The 12360-nt window shown below is 45.5% G+C and overlaps 1 protein-coding gene and 1 pseudogene across 3 annotated transcripts in view; both read left to right on the forward strand.

The window, feature by feature from the left end:
- SLCO3A1 (solute carrier organic anion transporter family member 3A1) overlaps positions 1–12360 on the forward strand; it is a 319452-nt gene that overhangs the window by 5545 nt on the left and 301547 nt on the right. The window lies entirely within an intron of this gene.
- Positions 10045–11308, forward strand: LOC114223239 (non-selective voltage-gated ion channel VDAC2 pseudogene; annotated as a pseudogene).

Consider the following 12360-nt stretch of genomic DNA (forward strand, 5'->3'; position numbering starts at 1 on the left):
TCCTGCAGAGGCTGGAGAATAGCAAGGACTTCTGCTAAACTGACCCACCAACCGTGTTCCTTGGATTAAGGAGGGCTCCTTGAGGAGGCAGGCAAGGGGGGGGTGGGGCCTGCCAGGTGACTGGGCAAGCAGGTGTGCAGAAGGTGCTCCCCCCTTGCTGGCGTGGAGAATAAAATTCTACCAGCAGTATTTCTACTTCCAACTTGGGGAATACATTTTAACTTGCACAGATTTAACTGCAACACATTATTTAATAAATAACCACATTCCTCTGAAGTAGAGTCAAAGTACTTACCGCTTCTACTCACTCATATTTGGTACACGTACTCTATCACACTATATTAATGTGTGCGTTATATGTTTTACATATATACGTGGTCTTGGACAGGGTTACATACAACAAATATCGTATGCTTTCCTTTTGGGAAGATGTTAAGGGACATTTCAGTGGCAATTCTGATTGTATGGCTTAAACACGGATTAAGAACGCCCCCGAAGACAAGTTACCTATGTTCTCTTCCCCCTCAGAAATGTTTTTGGCAATCCCTAGGCCAGAAAGATAGCATCCTTGTCCTTGTAACTTAGTTTTGCTTTCTGTTTCTATATGTGCATCTACAAAATAGGTAATAAACAGGAAAAAAAGAATGGAATCACTGACTTTGGTTCACAGGAGAAGTGAATTGGTATGGTTTGAGAAACTTGTATTCTACGTAACCTAAGTGTTCATGGGTTTGCGTAACAGGCAGTATTGCTGAATGGTTAAAACTCCAAATGAAATGGTGAAAACTCCCAGATGGAGACTGACAGCACCTGTGACAGTTGTGGCTCAATGGGGTGGGCTTTAGAAGACCTGGGATTCACTCTGGTGTTCTCCCCTTCTCAGCTCTGTGCTCTCAGGCTGATTACTCAACCTCTCTGTGCATTGGTTTTTCATTTTAAAACTGGGATCATAATAGTACTTAGCCTCATAATGATTCCATGAGGACTCACGGAGTTGGTACTTGTAAAGCACTTTGAACGCTAGCTGGCACATGGGACTCAACATATACAAGCTATTAATAATGACATGGTTATATATATTTACTGCAGACATTCAGTTTGTAGCCCCAACAAATGAGAAATAAAATTATTTCAACCAAGCGTTGATTTGGGTGTAGTGAATTGTACATCAAGTAGTTTCCTATTCTACATGAACGTTTTGTCTGGGAGGTAAAAGGTTCTTGGTAGTAAATACCAGTACCAGTTGCTAATTCTGTTTATTCCCTTATTATAAATATAGCAATCTGTTTTATCTTAAAGACACTATAAAAATTACCTGTCATGTGGGAGAGGAGCCCTCTAGTAATGGTTATGTTGAGCATTTATAGCCAGTGGGTGCTTTGAGGTGGGTGGAGCAGGGATGGTGCTCACACGGCTGGGAGGGACAGGTGCCTTCATGCCTTACTTTGGGAAGCCCTGTTATGTGTCGCTCTGGTGTGTGGCCACAGGATGGGGAACACTCGACAGTCTTCTACATTGTACGCAGCCGAGGAGCAGTGAAAAGAGTTTTGGATTTGGAGTCAGAAGACCTGCATTTGAACCTGGACCTTCTACTTCCCAGCTCCTGGTGACTTGACTTTACCTGAACCCCAGTATCCTCATCTGAAAAATGGGCCCTATCTTACCAGATGGTTGGCAGATTTAAATAAATGGACGCGTGATACAGTGTTTCTTATAGGGTACAGGATTCGATACTTGCTTTAACACTAATGACATAACCCTACTCAGAAGTCCTTCCCAGGGGCCTGAGGATTTGCTTCCTAAATTGGAGATCTGGGCCCTTGTAGCTTTCTCTGCGACTCTGGGTGAAGGGTGGCCACTTCAAGGCAGCCTGGGGTGTCGGGGGGGGGATCAAGGGACATCTGTTATGGACATACGCTGCCCTCTGGGCAGCCTTGTTTAAGGTGAGCAACCTTGGGGCTCAGTCCTGGTTGCCTGGGGGCGCTCAGGGCTCGTGCCACACCCACCTCCTCCTCTTAATCCTCCTGCGGTGTGAAGCAGGGCTCAGCAGGCACAATTGTGGGCATTTTCCTCCTCTTGATCCTTTTTGGTTTTTCAGAAGCCAAGTGAATGAGCTCTTGATAGAGTGTCGTTTCTCATCCCCTGGATTCATTCCCCTTAGCTCATGATGATCGTTTAGGGGGTACACCTTTGCACAATGCCGCTCACCTTTCCTCCCCAGGTGTGGTCACCTCTGTCCTTGGGAAGGATAAGGAATGAACCAGGCTCTTCTCAGTGAATCAAGTTGGCAGTGGCTATTTTAGGTGAGTTCATAGACTCACGTTCAAGTGCCACAGGCTTCACAAGAGAGCATACACTCTCTTGAGGACCACTGCATCCCCAAACCCCTGGTGGCTCGGTGTTGACTTCACCGAGGAAGAAGCCCTCTCTGCTTCCTAAGGCCCTGGACCTTCTGCAGCCATGGCTGGGGAGTGAGCAAGCTTGGGGGGACCTTCATCGTGGGCAATACAGGGACCGTATACAGAGCGGAAACCTTCCACGGGGTGCAGGCAGAATCTCTGCAGTTGGCTACTTCTAACTTCTTTATTTCTGTTCTGTGTGGCTTTGAGTTGAGGCTTTCTGAAAAGGGAAGCCCTTCCTGATGGAGGGTTTAGTAGCTCAGTTTTTTAATGGGAATGGTGGTCACCAAGCTGGCTCTTTCCTGAAATAACTAGACATTCCCCTTCAAATAGGAAGTGGTTACTTCACTAAGACATAATAGTTGATCATTAAAGTTTGGGGGGAGGACTTAGTACAAAAGTCCCATTTATGACTTCTGCTTAACACTTACTGAAAATATTTAAAAGCCAAAGGCAACATAGGTTGCTACAAGCTATAGTTTTTGAATGGGGCTGGTGGGGGTGGGGCAGATAGTGTGGAGCCCACTATCTTCATAAATAACCTGCCAGTACCTCTCCAATGCTCTCTTCTCCTGGGGTGTCATATGCCCAATGGCATTTCAAGATACCTGGTAACAAAATGGAAGACTATTGAGTGTAACAGGGATGTCTTCTTTCCTTAGTGCTGGGTTTTGTTGAAATCCTTGCCATGGGCACACTGTGAATCCTGGAAACAAGCAGGTGTCCCCAGGGTGTGGCAGCAGGTGTGAGGTGCTGTGCAGGAGAATGAGTCCATTCTTTGTGCATCTATCTGCCCATCCGTCCACACTCCCTACATGAGTTCTGTACGACATGCTGCAGATTCTAATTTGTCTGGCAGGTTCCCCCTTGGGATGGGTCTCCGGATAATGAACCTGGCTGTCCAGGTGACCCCGGACACTTTTTGTTGGTAGGTCTAAAGCCCTTTGTGGCTCTCAGTTCATAGCTACCTGAGCTCCTGATTGTGCAGAGTTAGCAGAAATAGGAAGGGGCTGAGAGCAGGCTTTCAACAAATAGTCCTGGGGAATATAATAGACTATTAGGCAAACTCCTCCCTCAATCCCTGCCCACACAACTACAGGAACTAAACAAGAGAGAAATGATTATTTTTACCTCCATTTCTGCAGTGGCAAGGTTGATGTAGGGAAAACAGTGTCACAATGGTGCTTTTCAATTAAAGACTATTGTACAGTGTTCTTGGGAATGGCTATTGTCTTTCCCGCCCCCCCCCTTTGGAAAAGGCTTATGTAAAACAGGCACACTCCTTCTCTAATTGTTGGATTTGCTCCCCCATCCTGACACTGCCGCTTTCCCATCTTGGGCTGATTAGAATGAGAAATTACCACCTTGAATATAAGCAAGTTGAAATTGGAAAGCTGCCCCCTGACTGATTACATAAGCTTTCAACTACTGTACCTGAAATCTCATGTTTACCTTGCTGAGAATTCTCTTAATGAAGATACACATTTCTAAGCGGCACGGACCCATATGTTTTTATTATGTAAGCTTCAATTATTGTGATGCAACCTGTAAAAAAAAGAATGCCATTGATTAGCTCAACTCTCCGTTGGCTTTTTGGGTCAGAGAATGATTGGAAGTAGACCCAGAGAGCCCCCTAGAGATCCCCCCAGTGGAACTTGACCACCTGATGCTTCAGCACCAGCACTTTCTCCCCGGGGGTGCGCAGGTACACCCTGGGTCTGTGGTCATCACCACTCTCAAGGTCACAAAGGGCAAGTGTCCGTGAAGGCTTGAGAGAGTGCTTATGCGATTCAGCGGCATGTCCGTGGAATTACAGCCACAGTCGGTCACGATGGGCTTCGCGATTTGGCCATTATGTTTCCGAAAGTGCTGCTGGGATGGCCTTTGGAATGGACTTTGTCTTGTTTTGTGTAATGTGTTGGTGTCTCCCCGTGGCTCATCGCATTATCTTCTTCTCAATGCCATACTTCCGTGAGGTGCACAGCGCGGCACACTATGTGGTCCGTTCCAGATTTGCAGCCTCCTGAACTGTAGACAGCAGCTTATTTTGTGGCTGGGGTGGGGCGCTGGAAGAAAAGACTGAAAGTAAACTAGACCAGTTGAAACAGATCTAGGAGAGTGGCAGATAGGCCTCCCCTGTCATTATGCAAAACATTGAGGGCCAGACGCACAATTTATTGTGTGATTTATTGCCGGGCACGTGGCGCTCCCTCCTCCCCAGTGTGGTAAATACTGTGTCGGCTGGGAGGCTTAACATGCCAACAGCAGTTTTTCTGCCAGCCGAAGGGAGGATATCTTTTGGAGACAAAAACCATAAATTAGCACCTTTGCTTTACCTTGGCCAATCCGTGGAGATACATATAAATCAAAAAGTCTGCAAGCAGTTTTGCAGCTTTGCCGTTGGCGGTGAATGGGAGCGGGTGGGGAGGTCCTCCTTGCTGCACACAGCGCAGAGTAGGGTGGGGATCCAGCAGCTCCGTGAACCTTCTGAGATGCATAGGTGGAATGGATTGTCCAATTGGCATATCGTCCCTGTGTCCCAACATTGGCCGTGGCTTGTGTTCTTAGGTGTCTTTAAAAATAACATCGCCCAAACTCTGCCCCTGTTGCTTTCATCTTAGGCAAAATCAGGGCATAGGAGTAGGTAATTTCCTCCAATGTGCAGTCCCACTCTCCAGAGTTAGCCCACAGTAGCCAGCAGGGGTGAACAGGTGAGCAGTCCAGAAGAGTTTTATTTTTGGAGATAATGATTATAAACACATAAAAATAATGTTTTGGTGAATGCAGGGAAAAAATCATTTATTTCTGTCTTTTAAAATATTCCTCCTTTTTTTTTTTTTAAACAGACTCTGTTTCCTAAAAGGCATCGTACCTGTTCTTAATCGGGTGAACAGATAAAAATACATACATGTCTACAGAAATACATGTATTTCTCTGTCTTCTGATACTTCCGATTTCACTGGGAAACGCTTTTGTCACTTAAGTACTAAAGCAGCAATTAAAAACATGGCGAGGGTTCCTGGCACCCAAGGCTGTCAGGGAGACCATTCAGTGTGACAAGGGACACATTTTAGATCCTCCAAAAGGAAGCCGAGTGTTCTTGTGTTCAGGTCTGTCGCCTCTGTGGCTTTTCTCTTTGTGCTGACGGAGCTGAGCTCTCTCGTGGTCACGGTGGTCAGCTCAGCTCTGTCGCCTCCTGGTTGGTCATTAATTTTCTTCTTGCCTCCCTCGGCTGGCCTCTGACTCCACTGGGATCATGCTTCACCGACCCTGGCAGGGTGTCACGGTCAGATCTGCGAGACCTCTGTGAGGGTGTGCCCCGCGAAGTCAAAACCCTGGTCACTCCCAAGTAGGACTCTTGTGCCGAGCTTCTGCCATGGACACTGTCTATACCCTTCTATGAGCTCCTTCCTTTGTTGGCTTCCCTCCATCCTCATTCAGGGGGTGATAACCGCGGAGCTCTCCTCCCCATACAGGCCAGAGAGATCCAGTCCCACCTGTGACCATGGGCTGTATATTAATTCCTGCCCTCCTAGACTCTGTTGTATTTTATTTGGGAGTGGGGTCTTCACATCCTATTTAAACATTTTCCTTCTTTGGAATTCAGAGGGCCGTAGGGGCATTGTCAAACATTTTCTCTATCTCAGATGTTAGACCAAAATTGGGTTATATTTTCTCCCTTAGATATAGAAAGGTGTGACGTGAGGTTCAGAGACAGTGACTTTGACTGTTTATCCTTTGGTTGGAGGTGGACTTGGACCCACGGATGGGAAGGTGGATGATAGGAATGTGTTTCCAAAGGAAGAAATGGGATGTGTTGGTTCCCTGGGGCTCTGATATCAGACATGGATGACCACAAACTGGGTGGCTTAGAACAACAGATTTATCTTCTGGCAGTCCTGCAGGCCAGGAGTCTGAAATCAGGCTGTCGACAGAGCTATGCTTCTTCTGAGACTCTGGGTAGAATCCTTTCTTGCTTTTTTGTAGCTTCTGATGGTGGCCTTTGATCGTTGATGTTCTTAGGTAGACTTTGCACCGCTCCCATAGGTGACTCTGAGATCACAGGGCATTTTCCTTCTGTGTCTCTCTCCTCCTCTTAGAAGGACATCATTCATACTGGGTCAGGGCCTACCCTAAGGATCTCATCTTGCCTTAACTTTATCTGCTAAGACCTTGTTGCAGACAGGGTCACGTTCACAGATACTAGGAATTAGGACTTCAACAACATCCTTTTGGGGGGACACAATTCAACCCATAATACCAGGGGAGAAAAAGAGCAAAGGCCCCTAAAATGGTCTGATGGTACAAAGAGGAAAAGAAAAAAAGGAAAAGACAGATTCTTTGCCCTCTTTACGGTTTGGGGTTGGGTGGGAAGATTATGGATGTTGTTGGTCGGCTTGTCATTCTTTGCAGAAATGCTGCCCTGTGACAATCCTTGCTTCCTTTCTCAGCAAGTAAGGGGATAACTATGTTTCCATCAGGGACGTGGTGGTTAGGCTGTGGCAGTGAGCCTGATTGCATTAATGAATAGCTTTGAACAAACCCTTTCCCAGTTCTGGGCATAGCTGAGTGCAGGGATTGGCCTGGATGAGTACGGCATCTGATTAAGGGAAATGCATGTAAAAAAAGCAAAAACAAAAACAAAAACCCTAGAAATACACGTGGGTGAGCATTATGTGTGTATATATTTAGAGTGTGTGTAGTATATCTCTCCCACTCCTTCCACCCAGGACTCCTTCATAGGAACCAGGCCCAGTAAAATGTCCAGCTGGCCCGGTCCCCTCCCTGAAGTCCTGTCCGATTGGGTGAGACTGGAAGAGAATGGAGAATGTTATCACTGTGCCAGCCAGCCCCAGATTTGGCCAGGTACATGTTACTTTAGGACCAGACACCTGCATTCTAATCTGATTCATCTCCATGTTTTTTTTTGATGGGGGTGGGAGCTGTCTGATTCTCGGAGTTGCTCAGCATTGGCTCCTTTTAAAAGACTTCAGCTTGGCCTCTGCCAAACTAATTAACTTGGACAACTTCTTTAAGTGCCGTGAGCAACATCGACTTCAGTAAGGCGTGTTCTTGGCCCTCACGGAGTTTATATATCCTAGCAGGAGGGATGGCATGTTTATATTTTTTTCACTAATGACTCATTCATTAGACTGTCTCAGGTGCTGGGCCAGGCAGCAGCTCTGTCCTCGGGGAGCCCTGCAGCTGGTCCAGCCGTATCCACTGTCCACGGGACCATGAGGTCTCCGCCACAGAAGCCAAGTGTTGGGTCAAGGTGGGAGGCGATGTTGGAGATGGGCCTGTGTAGAAGAGGAGAATGTTTAGGGTTGCAGATGTAAAATAATTTTCTCAACCTTGGACAGAGTAGATCCAAGGGGAATGAGATGTCAGGCTAATGTGGCAAGTGTGTGGCTGGGAGAGCCTTCGTAGGTGGGATGGGAATGGGAAGCCTACGACGGAGATGGGGCATAGCCACATACAGGGGCATGTCAGGGCCAGCACCCGAAGGTGCGCTCTAGCCAGCGGTGCGGGGGCTGACGGCACCTCTCATGGCAAGGCTTACATCCCTCCCCCATAGCTTTGAAGCGGTGCCCTAAAATCCTGCTAGAGACCCCTCTGCCAGCATATGGAAGGAAGCAGCATTAGGGCATCCTCAGACTTAGCTAGAAGCGAGCATGGCTGCATTGCATGACATAGGCAAGGGGCCGAAGGGCGCTGGTTGTCCCAGAACGCTGTGCTCACTGGGATGCAGGCAGTGGGGGCAGAGGGGGGCTGTAGCATCCATACACAATGGCACCTCTGTTTTCAACCTCCCTTCTGAGTTCTCTTCAAATGAGATTTCTGCAAGATGAGCTAAAATTAGGAAAGGTCCTATCGTGTTTGACTTTTTTTTTTTTTTTTTAAACCCTTTAGCTTGGCCTCAGATGTATCAGTTCTGGATAACTTTAAAGCTGGTAACAGGACAAACTGTGTTCACACACAGGAAATGTCTCCAAACAGAAAGTGGGCGTGCAGTTTACAGTTTGAAAATTGGATGGAGGCCATTCAAAATTCCCCTCCTGTTCTCCTTGAGAAGGACTTGGCAAAATGCTGAGAGGGGGCATTCCTCCTTGGAATAATCATGAGGGTCCAGAGGGAAACCATCTTCTGAGCAGAGCTAACCAGCTTCTGGGATGCGGGGGCCGGGAGGCTGGTGGGGCATTTACTGAGCTGCGTGCCCTCTGACTTCACATCTTATATAGAGGGCATGTGGAGCCTGGCCAGAACGTCTCTGGCCCGTTGGTCCACACCTGTTGCCCACAGATGGCCGATCCAAACATGGGCTGAGACAGCTCAGGAACCCTGTGTGGCCTCAGCACTTGGCTCTACTGTTAACTTGAACTTAAAATTCATGCTTGTGGCTTTTGTCTTAATATAGAGGCCTTACTGTTTTACTTATTACACAAGGACTACATGTGTTGAAAATTTGGAAAATATAAACACAGATACAATTTTAAAAAAAGAAGCATCATCATGTATAATGCCAGGACTTGGAGATATACTCTCAACATTTTGGAGCCCATGCTTTCAATCTCTCTGGGTCAGCCCATGCTTCTTTGTGACTTTGAGGACAGAGTACTGGTGACCCTTAAACAACGTGGAGTTTAAGGGGCATCAACACACACCTACCTCCCCCACTATCAAAAACCTGTGTATAACTTTTGACTCCCTCAGAACTTAACTACGCATAGCCTGTTGTTGACCAGAAGGAAGCCTTACTGATAACATAGACAGTTGGTTAGCATATATTTTTTATCTTGTATGTATGTATGTATATACTGTATTCTTACAAGCAGGTAAGCTAGAGGAAAGAAAAGGTTATTAAAAACATAAGGAAGAGAAAATACATTTACGGTACTGCACTTTCTTTATGGGAAAAAAATCTGCATATAAGGGGCCCTGTGCAGTTCATGTCCATGTTGTTCAAGGGACTACTATAGTAGAGGATATCGGCTCTGTGAAGTCCATGTCTGCTGTGTGTTAATCTTGTGTGGCTTTGGGCCAATGACTTTACCTCTCCATTGTATCCCTAAGATTGGCATGGTGTTTATACCTACTTCATACTAAATGGGGTAATCCATTCAGAATGCTTAGGCTGTGCCTCTGCCGTATGTTACTCTTGTTACATATTATTATTATTCTATAATAAAATCAGATCACACCATACCTTCTATTTAGGAACTTACTCTTTCCTCTAAACCACTGTGACTACTCTTCTGTAACATCAGATGTTCTTCTTTGGTGTCATGGTTATAAAGAAAAAGGACCCTACTGTTTCTATAAAAACAATACATATTCATTATGAAGAATTTTATTTATTATTTTATTTTTAAAGATTTTATTTATTTATTTATGGAGCACATGAGTGGGGGAGGAGGCAGAGGGGGAGAATCTGAAGCTGACTCCACGCTGAGTGCAGAGCCTGATGCAGGGCTCAATCCCAGGACCCTGAGATCATGACCTGAGCTGAAATCAAGAGTCAGATGCTTAACTAACTAAGCCACCCAGGCACCCCCATTATGAAGAATTTTAAAATGAAGAAAAGTTCAGATAAAAATATTTTAAGAACTTCGCCCTCCAGCCGGGGTAGCTGCAGCCTGACCCTGAGCGAGCCCAGTGGCCTCAGCTGCGAGCAGAGTGGCGGTAGCGGCCCCTCTCAGGAGACCACCAGATCACCTCTTCCTGTGGCCTCGCCATGGCAACCTACGGACAGAGCTGCACGCGGCCGATGTGTATTCCTCCATCATATGCTGACCTTGGCAAAGCTGCCAGAGATATTTTCACAAAGGATTTGGTTTTGGGTTGGTGAAACTGGATGTGAAAACAAAGTCATGCAGTGGTAAGGAATTCTCAACGTCTGGTTCATCTAATACAGACACTGGTAAAGTTACTGGAACCTTGGAGACCAAATATAAATGGTGTGAGTATGGTCTGACTTTCACAGAAAAATGGAACACCGATAACACTCTGGGAACAGAAATCGTAATTGAAGACCAAATTTGTCAAGGTTTGAAACTGACATTTGATACCACCTTTTCACCAAACATGGGAAAGAAAAGTGGTAAAATCAAGTCTTCTTACAGGAGAGTGTATAAACCTTGGTTGTGATGTTGACTTTGATTTTGCGGGACCTGCAATCCATGGTTCAGCTGTCTTTGGTTACGAGGGCTGGCTTGCTGGGTACCAGATGACTTTTGACAGTGTCAAATCAAAGCTGACAAGAAATAACTTTGTGAGCTACAGGACTGGGGACTTCCAACTACACACTAATGTCAATGATGGGACAGAATTTGGAGGATCAATTTATCAAAAAGTATGTGAAGATCTTGACACTTCAGTAAATCTTGCTTGGACATCAGGTACCAACAGCACTTGCTTTGGCATTGCAGCCAGATATCAGTTGGATCCTACTGCTTCCATTTCTGCAAAAGTCAACAACTCTCGTTTAATTGGAGTGGGCTACACTCAGACTCTGAGGCCTGGTGTCAAGCTTACACTGTCTGCTCTGGTAGACGGGAAGAGCATCAATGCCGGAGGCCACAAACTTGGGCTTGCCCTTGAGTTGGAGGCTTAATCCAGCTGAAAGAAACCTCTGGGAATGGATATCAGAAGATTTGGCCTTAATATATTTCCAGTGTGACCAGCAGCCCCCTGCCGCCAAGAAGGTGATCAAATCAAAGGATGATCTAAACAAGAGCTGTATTTTAAATATTTAGACAGTTACTTGTTAGCTGGTTTCTAGTTGAATTGGTTATCTATCTAGTTATCAATGCTGCAGTCGTGCAGTCACCTATACATTATTTAAATGTATTTAACTGTTAAATGCGCTACCCACCAATAATGAAATAGACCTTTATGAAAACTGTAAATATATATATATATATATATATATATATATATATATATATTTTAAGACATTCCAAACTTAGCCATTCAGATATCACTGACTTTGGTGTTTGAGGGGTGATAATTAATTGCCTTCCTCTCTGTTTTTCCCCTCCCACCAATTAATAATTAGTGGTATAGTAGACATGTTAACCAGCTACAGGGGTATAAAAATATCAGCTTGGAGTTTGTGTGGAGAAATTTGGAGTTTGAGTGACAAAACTCAGTTTGTGGCCAGATTCAGACTCCTCACTACTTTGCTGCTGGTCAGAATGATAGGCTGGTTGTCTCAGCAAGGGTGCACCGTGCACCTGCTTAGGTAAGCTTACCTCCTGGAGGGGCAAAGAATGCGTGCATCCTGAGGACTGCTCACAGTAGAGGAGGAAGAGGAAGAGGTTGGGGCAATCTTCTAGGCTTCCTTTTACAACTTTACAGATCAGGTAAGTCTCGCTAGCCCCCTTTGGGGAGGACTGAGTGAGGAAGTCAGAAGAGCAGAAGCTTTATCTTTGTTTCCTCCAGAAAGTAGAGGTTCCTTCTCTAGTATGGATCAAGATGTGGGTTCTGAGAAGAGTAGGAGGGTCCAGTTCTGAAAAGAGTAACTCCCCCTTAGAATTGTCTTTAACAGTATATCATTTCAGAGTTCTTTCTGTTCCTCCATGGAAAATTGGCTGGCTGGCTGGATATACTTCGTAAAATCTCTGTTCTTGAAATACCAAGTAGAAAATTTAACTTTGCTCAAATTTAACAGAAGACTTAATGAAAACTCAGAAAAAGTCACTGCCTTCGACCCTTGAATGTTGATGTGGAAGGGTCCAAGCCCAGCCTGCTTTGTCCTCTTGTATAGGTTATGTGCTCATAGGTGGGATGTGCGTTCTCTGCTATAAGGACGCCAGTTATCCATATGTTGGATTGTCTTTGAACTCCATACTTGTTTTTCTTTGATTACTTGGATCCCTTGTTTTTATCTATATTCACTGTTTTTATTTTAGCTTTCCTGTAGTCAGTAAATTGATGTGAAGCCATCTTTCTTCAGTTT

This window comes from Eumetopias jubatus, unplaced genomic scaffold (genome assembly GCF_037043125.1).
Source record: "Eumetopias jubatus isolate StellerSeaLion01/CBP00866 unplaced genomic scaffold, mEumJub1_p1.0 scaffold_7, whole genome shotgun sequence".
In the NCBI taxonomy this organism is placed as follows: domain Eukaryota; kingdom Metazoa; phylum Chordata; class Mammalia; order Carnivora; family Otariidae; genus Eumetopias; species Eumetopias jubatus.